The 12,837-nt window shown below is 42.1% G+C and overlaps 1 protein-coding gene across 2 annotated transcripts in view; it reads left to right on the forward strand.

Annotated features, from left to right (window-relative positions):
- Window positions 1–363: 363 nt before the first annotated feature.
- Window positions 364–12,837, forward strand: part of LOC137432039 (serine/threonine-protein kinase PAK 4) — a gene marked incomplete at its 3' end in the record, with an annotated part of 64,546 nt that continues 52,072 nt past the window's right edge. Inside the window, 1 exon segment of one of the 2 annotated variants that reach the window (XM_078781300.1) lies at window positions 364–544. 2 annotated transcript variants of the gene reach the window in all.

Below are 12,837 nucleotides of genomic sequence, written 5' to 3' on the forward strand. Positions count from 1 at the left end.
AAACCCTCTCATTTCGAACATTTGGTGCAATTGCTTTTTTGGGGAGAATTAAGCCATAGCTCGTACTGTTTTGATTGTAAACCGATTAATAATTAATTCGCGATGACTTGCGAGCTGTTGTTGCTCCTGGATATGGTAATATTTGGTGTATATCAAAATAACTTTTTGGCTTGAACGATTTTTAAATATAATTTGCAGGAATTCAAGAAGAAACAATTTTCTGTTCTGCACCCTTCTCGGTTCGACTTTTGTTTTACTTCTTCCTTCCAGTTCCATCATAACACGCAAGCTCCGCCCAGCGTGTTTCCATTGCATGACGTCAGACGCATAGCCCTCTCAGGGGATGACGTAAGTTTTCCGCTTGCGCCCCGGAAGTGCCCCTCCCCTCCCGCCCTTGGCCCCGGTGCGAGGCACCTGCCTGAGTACCCGGATGTGGCGCCGCGACATGGTGCCAACTTGAGGAGATTTTTTGTTGTTCCTTTGCCTTTGGCGTCCCCTCAACCTTCTCCGGTCGAGCGTCCACTCCGCCTTCTTCCCCGGCAAGGTGTGAGCGTTCTCGGCCGCGCACCTGTCCTCGTGTTAACTTCGACCCCGTTCCTCACAGTCATCATTCGTACTTGCGGAAACGGAGTGATTATTTATTTTACCTTTACCTATCATGTTCAACGTGGTTGTGGCGATATTCTTTGTTTTCTTACTTACCTCATCTCATTTCCCCGTCTTGCCTGATTATATTCTGTCGTGCACTGAATAATGAATGTCGATTTAAATAAGTCATTATCGGGAGAAGTTATATTTAAAATGTTTATTTTATTTTATACAGGAACCTTTTAAATTCGTTTTTAAAATAAATCCTAAATATAATCGATGCTTCTCGTGCCATTACAGGTGCGTTTTGTTTATTTCGTGATGACGCTTTATTTATTTATTACTATTATTATTAATTTATTAGTACTTAATAACCTGAGTTAGGCATTAGATTCCCATTGCTTTAGTTTAGGTAGGTAGCCACGTTCCAGTGTTTCTATTCAAGTTGCGAGTATTTATTTATTTATTATCATTATTTATTACTATTAAGTTATTGATAATACTTAATAACCTGAGTTAGGCATTAGATTCACATTGCTTTAGGTAGGTAGCCACGTTCCAGTGTTTCTATTCAAGTTGCGAGTATTTATTTATTTATTATCATTATTTATTACTATTAAGTTATTGATAATACTTAATAACCTGAGTTAGGCATTAGATTCCCATTGCTTTAGTTTAGGTAGGTAGCCACGTTCCAGTGTTTCTATTCAAGTTGCGAGTATTTATTTATTTATTATCATTATTTATTACTATTAAGTTATTGATAATACTTAATAACCTGAGTTAGGCATTAGATTCACATTGCTTTAGGTAGGTAGCCACGTTCCAGTGTTTCTATTCAAGTTGCGAGTATTTATTTATTTATTATCATTATTTATTACTATTAAGTTATTGATAATACTTAATAAGCTGAGTTAGGCATTAGATTCCCATTGCTTTAGGTAGGTAGCCACGTTCCAGTGTTTCTATTCAAGTTGCGAGTATTTATTTATTTATTATCATTATTTATTACTATTAAATTATTGATAATACTTAATAACCTGAGTTAGGCATTAGATTCACATTGCTTTAGGTAGGTAGCCACCCACGTTCCAGTGTTTCTATTCAAGTTGCGAGTATTTATTTATTTATTATCATTATTTATTACTATTAAGTTATTGATATTACTTAATAAGCTGTGCATTAGATTCTGATTGCTTTAGTCAGGTAGCCACGTACTCGTGTTTCTATGCAAATATTTATTAATTTTATTATTACTATATTATTAATACTTAATAACCTGAGTTGTGCATTGGATTCCGATTGCTTTAGTCAGGCAACCACTTACTCGTGTTTCTATGCGAATATTTTTTTATTTATTTTATTATTAATACATTATTAATACTTAATAAGCTGAGTTGTGCATTGGATTCTGATTGCTTTAGTCAGGCATCCACGTACTCGTGTTTCTATGCAAGTTGCGAGTATTTATTTATTATCATTATTAAATTATTGATAATACTTAATAAGCTGAGTTGTGCATTGGATTCCGATTGCTTTAGTCAGGTAGCCACGTTCCAGTGTTTCTATTCAAGTTGCGAGTATTTATTTATTTATTATCATTATTTATTACTATTAAATTATTGATAATACTTAATAAGCTGAGTTGTGCATTGGATTTCGATTGCTTTAGTCAGGTAGCCATGTACTCATGTTTCTATGCAAGTTGCGAGTATTTATTTATTATCATTATTAAATTATTGATAATACTTAATAAGCTGAGTCTTGCGTTGTATTCCGATTGCTTTAATCAGGTAGCCACATCCTTGTTTTTCTATGCAAGCGTTTATTTATTTTTGCTGCCTTTCAATTGACCTTTCTGACCTTTTTCACCTTTTAATTAACTTATAAGTTACAACTGGTTATTTGCCTTTTAATTGACTGGGTTTCTCAAAGTGCTCTACAGAAAACCAAAATTCCTATGATATGGGAATGCAAAGCTAATACTGTCACTACCATAGTTGGTGAAGTCCCCATGGGATTTGCAGCAGAGTTTCTGATACCCATGGATCTGGGATGATGTATATTTGCTACAAACGTTCTTCTCACACGACCAGAGCACTTTTTTTTTTCTTTTTTTTTGCAGGGCCTGATAAAGGGAATTCTTGTGCGGTTGGGAGTAATGTGGACTGTCTCGTCTTGACTTAAAACAGAGACTGTCATTGTAGGTGGGTGCGGGGGCCATGTGCAATGATCATCGCACCACCCTGGCATGAAACCCCCTTTTTGCCTTTGCTAAAAAAAATCCTCAAACCACGCGATGACCCAAATCTTTCCACCGAGGAATATGCTTCGTGTAAAGCGACTTCTTTATTTAGTACTTTATAATAACCGTGAACATGCAGTTGTCGTATTCTGAACGAATCTTCCTCCTACTTTCCATGGGAGTAGCTGTCTGCGATTCCGGTGCGTGTCTCTGCTCACAGTGCAGACCTCCACCGAAGGCATGACACTTTTGTGCTATACTACATTATGGCGTTTGAAGTTTCCCAAAGTTATGAACTTTTAGCATTGCTGAAAAATATAAATGAATGTTAATGGTTTTGTTCATGATGTATTCACTTTTTATGTTTGGCTTGGTTTGAGGAAAAGCTGATTGACATTCTGCAGAGCGATGACGTGTTTGTTGTGAGGGAACGCATCATAACCTGCTTTTGATTAACCCCACAGTCAATTTGTTTTATTCCTACTCTCCATCGAGTCTACATTTGCTTTACTTAAAAATACAAATATTTATGTGATGTATCCTTGTGGAATGAATGTTTAAGTCGTAGAAAACGTGAGTCGAAGGACTATTCTGGTTCATTGTTTTGAATATGACCTCGGTGCAGTTCTTCTTGCACGTCATTTCTTTCAATCACAGTGATTATTACATGCACCTCCGAAGGTGGACGGAGATTATGTTTTCCCTCCGTTTGTTTGTCTCTATCTGTGAGCAGGATATCTCAAAAGGTTGTGGACGAAACTTGGTGGACCGGTGGGGTGTGTGACAAGAATAATTGATTAGGTTTTGTTGAAGATGCGGATCCTATAATTTTGAAGTGATTCTTCACCATTGAGAGATAGAACCAAAAACGTTATATAGCATATTTCAAAAAGTTGTGGACAGATTATGACAAAACCAGGTGGATGATTTGGTTCGCCAAATAGATTTTGGTTCAGAGGCCAGATCTGGATCCGCGCATCAGTGGTATACAAAATGTAAACTGTTCAGCCTGGCGGAGGTATGCGTGCTACCGAGTGCCGTTCTAGTTCCCAATAAAATGTCTCCACATGATTCTGGCAGAGGACTATTCGAGCTGAGATGCGCTCTCCTCCGAGCCAGAAACATTTGGATCAGTTCTCCTGTACACAGATATTACAATGTGCATAGCATATCTATTATACATACATATCTATCTATCTGTACATACATATGTATCTATGTGTGGAGTATTGTTGAGAGAGAGGAAGTTAAATTATGAATTGCAAAAGATGATGGGAATAGAGCCTGTGATTGATGCTGTGAAGAGAAACAGGTTGAGATGGTTTGGTCATGTGTTGAGGAAGGATGAAAGTGACTGGTTGAGAAGAGCGATGGAAATGAATGTAGAAGGAAGTAGAGGACGGGAAAGACCGAGAAAGACTTGGCTAAAGATGGTGGAAGAAGAAATGCAGGCAAGGGGGTTAACAAGGAGAGATGCAGAAAATAGGGCAAAATGGAGAAGATTGTCATGGGGACCGCAAGGCTAACCCCCGCTCTAGCAGGGAAAATGGCCTTAAAATGCATGTTGTTGTTGTATCTATCTATCTGTACATATCTATCTGGGCTGGTGCTCCTGCCTCACACCTAGCTCGGCTTCATGCTGTTGAAACCAAAGCTTTCCGAATCGTTGGAATCTCCCGCGATGAAGCTAACTCTGAGGGCCTTTCACTCACCCACCACAGGCAGGTTGGTGGTCTTTCTGTCTTCTACCGACTACTCTCCGGCCTAGCTCCCCCAGCCCTGTCTGTGCTCTGTCCCCCAAATATTCCTGCAGGTTGCACAAGATCTGCCAGAAACCCTCTTTAATGAAACTGCCAAAATCAAGACTCTGCTCACCTTCACTCTTTCATTCCTCTTTTCTCCCGCCTCTGGAACAAACTCCCTCACTCTCTTCAATCCCACTCCTTCCTCCAGGTCTTAAAACAGCTGTTCACCACCATCTCTTATCTTCCCCCATCCAAAACCTTGATCTTTTCTACCCCCGTTAATTCACCACAGATCCACTTTTCTGAAATACTGACTTCTTTCCTGGAAGTCCTAGCTGTGTCTGTTTTTTTGTTTTTGTTTTTTACTCCATGTGTTTTTTACCTCCTTCACCCCCCCCCCCCACCCACCTTCCCACACCTCCTCCCCCCAAGGCCCAAGCCCTCTGCCTCCCACAGATCTCCCGATGTCCCTGCTTTCAAATGTTGTACTTGTGTGCTTCCCTCTCTCCCCATCTGGTCTCCCGCTCCCTTTATTTTATCTTACGTGTCTGTTTGTGTTTTTGTCATTAATTACTGTTAGCTCTTACACGAGCCTCGATCTTGTAAACAAAATAAAATGACTGTTGTATGACTTGTCTTTCAGTCGTACTGATTGATGAAGTATGAAAGAATGTAATGGTTTCAGGTTGTTCGTCTTCATTTTTAGCTCACCTGGACTTTAGTCTGGTGAGCTTATGTGATCGAACAGTGTCCGTAGGTAGGTAGTCAGTCAGTCAGTCAGTGAGTCTGCAAACACTTCAGTCATCACTTGAACCAAACACGATTTTGAGGAAACTTTGCCATGCTTCATCACCATGATGTACCAAAGTTTGTTTATGGCATTAAAAAAAATCGGGGTCTAAGGGGGCTTTCACCCCTTAAAATAGTTATTTGCTCTCTTCTCCGAAACTACACACGAGTTCGATGAAACTTATCCACAACTTTCATCACCGACGATGGACTAAAGTTTGTTCGCGGCATTCAAAAAAAATCAGGGGTTTGCTACCAAAAATAGGTATTTACTTTTTTTGCTGTTAAATATTTTGTGGGTCATCCATGCCTACCAGTGGTCCCCTCATTCTATAAGGTGAGACCAGGGGCATTGCCCCTAGTTTTACTTCTGGTATGGAAATATTTGTGTTTATGAATAGTGCTCGGGTGGTGATATCGCACAGGTTAGATGCACAAATATAAACTAGTAAAAATCCCGTCAAAAATGATGGGTTGGAACAGTTTATTCGACGGTGCAACCTCGTGAGCGTGCTAAAGTCTTTGATACGGTCTGGCACCCAGCTCTGCTCACCAAACTCTCCTCCTATGGTATCCATGGAAATCTCCATGCATGGCTTGCGGACTTCCTCTCTGGTCGTAGTCAACGTGTGGCCCTGAATGGATTTCTCTCATCTCCCCTTCCTGTTCAGGCTGGAGTTCCCCAAGGAAGTGTGCTGGGCCCTGTGCTTTTTCTGGTCTTTATCAATGATCTCTCTGACTCTCTGGAAAATCCTCTCTATCTCTTTGCTGATGACTCCACTCTCTGCCGCTCCATTCCTCTTCCCTCAGATCGGCAGTCTGCAGCCTCCTCACTCTCTGAAGACCTGGACAAAATCACAGACTGGTCAAACAAGTGGAACATGTCTTTCAATCCTGCCAAATCTCACTCTCTTACTATGTCTCTCCGAAAAGATCGACTGGACAACCCTCCCATCTACTTTCTCAACAATCCTCTCCAAGAAGTTCTGTCACTCAAGCTTTTGGGTCTCACTATCTGCCATGATCTTTCTTGGGAAAACCACATTTCCAAGCTGGCCTCCAAAGCCAGTCGCCGACTGGGCATCCTCCGTCGTGCGAAGTCCTTCCTCGGCACACCTGAGCTCCTCACCACATACAAGGCTTTCATCCGCAGCTCTATGGAATACTGTTCTCCCCTATGGGCTGGTGCTCCTGCCTCACACCTGGCTCGGCTTCACGCTGTTGAATCCAAAGCTTTCAAAATCATTGGAATCTCCCGCGATGAAGCTATCTCTGAGGGCCTTTCACTCACTCACCGCAGGCAGGTAGGTGGTCTTTCTGTCTTCTACCGACTCCTCTCCGGCCTTGCTCCCCCAGCTCTCTCTGTGCTCTGTCCCCCAAATATTCCTACAGGTCGCACAAGATCTGCCAGCAACCCTCTGATGGTTAAACTGCCGAAATCTCGGCTCTCTGCTCACCTTCACTCTTTCATTCCTCTTTTCTCCCGCCTGTGGAACAAACTCCCACACTCCCTTCAATCCCTCTCCTCCCTCCAGGTCTTTAAAACAGCTGTTCACCACCATCTCTTATCTTCCCCCATCCATAACCTTGATCTTTTCTACCCCCACTAATTCACCCCAGATCCACCTTGTTTGAAATTCCAACTTATTTCCTGGAAATCCTGGCAGTGTCCATATGTTTATACCTCTCCCACCCCCCCCCCCCTTCACATGCCTCCCCCCCTTCACATGCCTCCCCCCCAAAGCCCTCTCCCTCCCACAGATCTCTCGATGTCTCCATGTCTCTCGGTCCCTGCTCTCAAATGTTGTGTTTGTGTCCTTCCCCCTCTCTCCCCATCTTGTCTACCGCTCCCGATGTTATTTGTTTTATGTGTCTGTTTGTCTTTCTGTGTGATTAATGTTCGCTCTTTCACGAGCCTCGATCTTTTATACAAAAAAAAAAAAAAAAAAAAAAAGTCTGAAGCCTCAGCCAACTGTCAGGTGTGCTTATATCTTCATTTATTGGACATCCTACAGATGTAAATGAACTCTTTTTACTTTGCACGTGTTGCTCATCATGTGCAGTGAATTTCACCTCCATGCACCTTGCATTTTGTTGTTATTTAAAGCAAAAACGCTTCTGTACACCACCCTTGAGGCTGGGTTTACAAGTAACCATCTATGAGGGGCAGTCAATAAGTAACCTTAAAATATTTTTCACAACCTGTTCATTGCATGTACGTGTGTAACAACTGTTATTTTTCAACATGATCTCCATTGCATTCAATGCATTTTTTTTCCAGCGCTTTACTAAGGCCTGGATTCCTCTTGAAAAAAATATTTTGGCTGCTTGTGTAGCCATGCATGCACCGCCTCTTGGACCTCTTTGTCGGATCGGAAAGAGGTTCCACCAAGCGCCTCTAAGTGGCCCAAATATGTGGTAATCCGAAGGGATGAGGTCTGGCAAGTATGGTGAATGAGGAAGACTCTCAAAATGCAGGTCCTCGATTGTTGCAGCTGTAGCGTGGGCAGGATGGGGCGGAGCATTGTCATTCTGCAGCAAAACACCGGAAGTGAGTAGTCCACAATGTTTTGATTTGATAGCTGGTTTCAGATGATTTTTATGGAGGTCACAGTATGATGCACTGGTGACTGTGGGCATGTAATGCTCTACAAGTGGGCCTCTGCTATCCCAGAAGAGCATCAGCATAGCGGATGGATGTGTGTGGAATTTTTTGGGCTTCGTTGAAGTTGAATGGCATCACTCTTTGCTTGTCCTCTTCGTTTCTGGCTGAAAGTAGTGGACCCAGCTTTCACCCCCAGTCACTACGTGCTGTAAGAAAGCGTCGCCTTCTATTTCATAACGTCACAGAAGTTCTTCACATGCGTCCACTTGCCATTCTTTCAGTTCGGGTGTGAGTTGTCTAGGCACCCATCTTGTAGACACTTTGCGGAACCTCAGCATGTTGTGAATGATATGGTGTGCTGAACCATGGCTAATGTTCAATTTGGAGACCAATTTCATCCAGTGTAATGCGACAGTTTTCCTTTAGCACGCGCTCAACTCCTGCAACCATTTCTGGTGTGTCGGCTGTGTGAGGCCGGCCTGAGAGAGCAGCGTCTGCCACACTGGACACTCCACTTTTAACCTTCCTGTCCTAGTCGTACAACTGCTGCAGCGATAAACATGCGTCACCATATTGCATCTTCATTCTGCGATGGATTTCACTGGGATTCACACCCTCACTTCCCAAGAAACGGATGACAGAATGTTGCTCCTCCCTGGTGCATGCTTCTAAGGGAGCCACCATCTTGGAACTGCTCTACTGACATCATACGCTCAATGTTGCCAGATCTAAAACAGGCAAAACCAAATGACCTCCAAATGACTCTTACCCATAGATATAACATATGTCGGCTACAACCACACACATTACATTCTCGAATTTATATCACCATTTTAAGGTTACTTATTGACTGGTGCTCGTACATTTCCAATAGAAGACATAATTGGTCTTCTTTTGGGTTCTCTGGGCCATTGTATGCGTACAATTTAAGGCCTCTGAGCCTTAAATACCTCCAGGGTATTTAAGGGTCTTTGAAGTATTTTGAGTATTGGGGGGTAATTTGGGTCTTTGGGGTCTTTTCAGTCTTTTGGGTCTTTTGTTTCTTCAGTGTCTTTAAGGGACTTTGGGATCCATTGGCTTGTGGGGGTCTTTTTGGTCTTTGTAGTCTTGAAGGGTATTTGGGGTATTTTGGTTCTTCAGGATGTTTTGGGTCTTTAAAGGTTTTTAGGTTATTTTGGGTCTTCAGGGTCTTTTCTGTTTTTTTGGGTTGGCTGGATCTCTTTTGGATCTTTGGGGTCTTCTAGGTCCTTTGGGGTTTTTGGCCTTCATGTCTTTTAAGGTACTTGTGGTCTTCTCTAGGTCCTTTGGATCTTTTGGGTCTTCAGTCATTTAGGTGTTTTGACCAGTAGACACTCAGTTGTGTTCAAAGATTGCCCATTAAAACCCCACTCAAATCCCTCCGAAAGCTCTACTCAAAACCTTTAAAACCTACCCTTATGAAGGGGGACAGACATCACACAAATACACAAATCCACGTTGTGTTTCATTTGGTAGATAGTAGTCAGTAATGCCTATCCTATGCATTGCCAGAAGAGTGTTTTGCAAGGTGATGCTGAACAGAATACAGAAGGTTGCTGACTACCATAAACGAACAAGGTGGGTTCAGGAGAGAGAGGAGATGCAGGGTCAGATCTTCACATGAAGAGCAGAAGAGAACAATGCAATGAATGGAATGCAAACCTTTACGTACCATTGATTTACTTTGAAAAGGTGTTCGACATTGTGAATAGAGAAGGAATGTGGAAGATCCTGTGACTATGGAGTACCAGGTACATTTGTATGGATGATAGAGAGTACCTACAATGGATACAAATGCAGTGTAATTTGCAACAATAAGTTGTCATCTGAATTTGAAGTTACTGCAGGTGTCAGACAAGATTGCATATTGTCTCCATCACTGATTTTAGTGGTGTTGGATGGGTGTTGCAGAGAAGGAATGGGATACCTGGGAGGAACCAATTGGAACAGCTAGACTGCTTGAGGAACTTCGCTTTCCAGATTATATCTGCCTGATCTCACAATCCTTCCATGCATAACATGCAGGTGAGAGTAAATATGCTGCAGGTGTATGCGGTGCAAGTGGGACTGACGATTAACGTAGCCAAAACAGAAAGCATGAACGTACATGCTGCACACACCAACAACCACATCATGTGCAACCATTCACCAATTAGAGAGATTGACAAGTTTACATATCTGGCGTCCATGGCTACTACAACAGGAGGGGAGATGCCGATGTACAATTACAAGTGGTGCATTCATGAGACTCAGAAATAGGAAGTGAAAAAAGTACAACACCAAAACTACGCTGAGGATCTTTGACAGCAACATGTAGTCATTCCTCGTATTTAGATGTAAATCTTGGACAATCACCAAAGAAATACAAAAAAAGTGTTTCATCTACAGCCGCCATAATAAAATATTGAAAAGTCTTCTGGCCTGAAATGGTTACTAAGAAAGAGGTTGAACAAGGAGGAAAATAACCTGCAAGAGATCAGGATTAGGAGATGGATTGGTCACGTGTTGTGCTTGGAGGATCACGATGTACCAATAAGCAATATGCCGGCAACCTGATGGGACAAGAAGGGTTGGACGGCCAATAGACCTGGAAACGTACTGTCGAGAAAGGAATGAAGGTCACCTGGAATAAAATCGAAAGTGGGCCCAAAACCGACTAAAGTGACAAAGGTTCACATAAAGAAGCTCCATATGCGAAGCGACTTGATTGGATAATCAGCAAACAATACCTATCCTGATTCTGGGAAAGTATTTTCATATTGGTTGATGTGTTGTTGATATGTAATGTCTACTCTTTATGAGGAATGTCAGTGGATGCCTTGTTTGTTTGGGTGACCTGCTGGATCTTTGTTGAAGTGCAACACCAGCTTTGATTGAATCAGGTGTGCGACTGTTACGTGCTTCTCCCTGACCCCCTGGTCACGGTGTACCTCCGAGCCCCGAGCGGAGTCACGGCAGAAAAATATGTTACTCTGTGTTAGAAATCAATAGTGAAACCACACCAATGATTATAAACGAACAAATGTTGTATTAAAAATCACACACGAGAATAATGGTGCAACCAAAAGTGCACTCAATACATCTTAAGATGGTACCATCAGCTAAAGTAAGATAACTCACTGCGCTCCCAGTGAATGAAAAAGAACACTCCTCAATGTCTCTATAACTCAAAGATGATCCCCTCCTGCGAGTAGTGATGAGGCGTAGAGGCGTAGGTAAAGCGTGGTCCGTCACGTGGTCCAAACAAAAAGCCAACTGGCGTCGGAAAGGGAAATCCCAAAGGCGCGATCCAGAAGTGCACGTTCACCGTTCAATCAGCGAACCGCCACGTAATCTTCAAATGCCGCTTTTGCGCACACACATCTCCGGCAGACCACAGGATGGTGAGAAAAGCTGACGCGTAGCAAAACCTTTTCCGGTGAACGAAGCGCAAGGTTCAAAATGGCCGACGGCTCTTGAGTCGAAGCGACCTGGCGAGGATTCTCCGGAACCTCAACGCCTATACCTGACTACGCAGGTTTCTCAATCCTCCAGCGATAACACCTATCGCAGGAAATTCCTTTCAAGGAAACTCAAAGTTCACTCGTGACTTTCGTTCGATCACGTTCGCTACGGAGCTTCAAGACGCGCGTCTTGTCCGACTTTTCTCGCCATGCCTCCTCCTTCTTCTCCCTCGTCGTCTTCCGGTTCTCGATCTGGTTTCCTGTTTCATTTAAAATAATAGTTTTTTGCCTTTTAACAACAATAACCTTACCTTTTAACAACAATAATCGCCGTTTCCTTCAAACCCCAATAATAATAATAATACATAACCAGAAATGTTTCAAGTGGATGAAAACCACAACCACGGAAGTGCCAAATCCATAACAGTGACCTGATATTGTACAGGCCCCAGATATATATATATATTCTGTTCTGAGCAATGGTGTTGGTGCTGTATTTTGATTTGCTCTGTGTCCATAAAGGTCAGTCTGTGTAATCCCAATTAACCATCACTTTTTGGGAATGGATTTGATTTGTAAAATAATAATCAACTCTTGTGCAACATGTTTTGAAAATCTATTGACATTGTTAATGCTGAGATCTGAGTGCCTTTTTTTGTTTGTTTTGGAATGTTGTAAAACAATTTTGGGAATACATGTATATTCCAAGTGCAGTGTTTCTGTGAATCACATGACATTTATCTGACTCATATTATTATTAGTCCCCTACCGGTGTACACCGGAGGGGACTATAGGTTTGCACTCCGTCCCTCAGTCTGTCAGTCTGTCAGTCTGTCCGTCCGTTACGCAAAGAACAGTTTTCCGGACTTTTTTTCTAAACTCTTAATGCTAATGATTGCAAACTTGGTACATGGTTTCGTCATGATAAGTTACAGATTAAGTTCGAACTTCACGACGTTTCGATCATTTTTGACAAAGTTATGGCACTTTGAATTTTGGTAATTTCCCCAACAGTTTTCCGGATGACAGACTGCCGGTAGGGGACATGTATTGCAGCGCAATACTCGGAATGCTTGTTCCAATATGGCTCATCTTCAGCACAAAATTTACTTTTTTTAAAACGGATTTAATCCAGCTTTGTTATTTGGATTTTGTTTAGTCTTCCCAAAGTCACTGCTTTATGTCCAAGAGGAGCACACTTGCTGTTGAGGTGTCTAATCTGGGTTTCATTGTCTGATTGGTGCTTTTCAGGTAGGGCGTTGCATCACAAGATGTGCAGGCCCTCAGTTTTTTTTTTTGTTTTTTTTTGTATACAAGATCGAGGCTCGTGAAAGAGCTAACATTAATCACACAAAAAGACAAAGATGGATGGACGTTAAGCTGGAGATCATGTCCATGAGAAAA

The sequence above is a fragment of the Myxine glutinosa genome, chromosome 1, assembly GCF_964187855.1.
Source record: "Myxine glutinosa chromosome 1, kmMyxGlut1.1, whole genome shotgun sequence".
Classification (NCBI taxonomy): Eukaryota; Metazoa; Chordata; class Myxini; order Myxiniformes; family Myxinidae; genus Myxine; species Myxine glutinosa.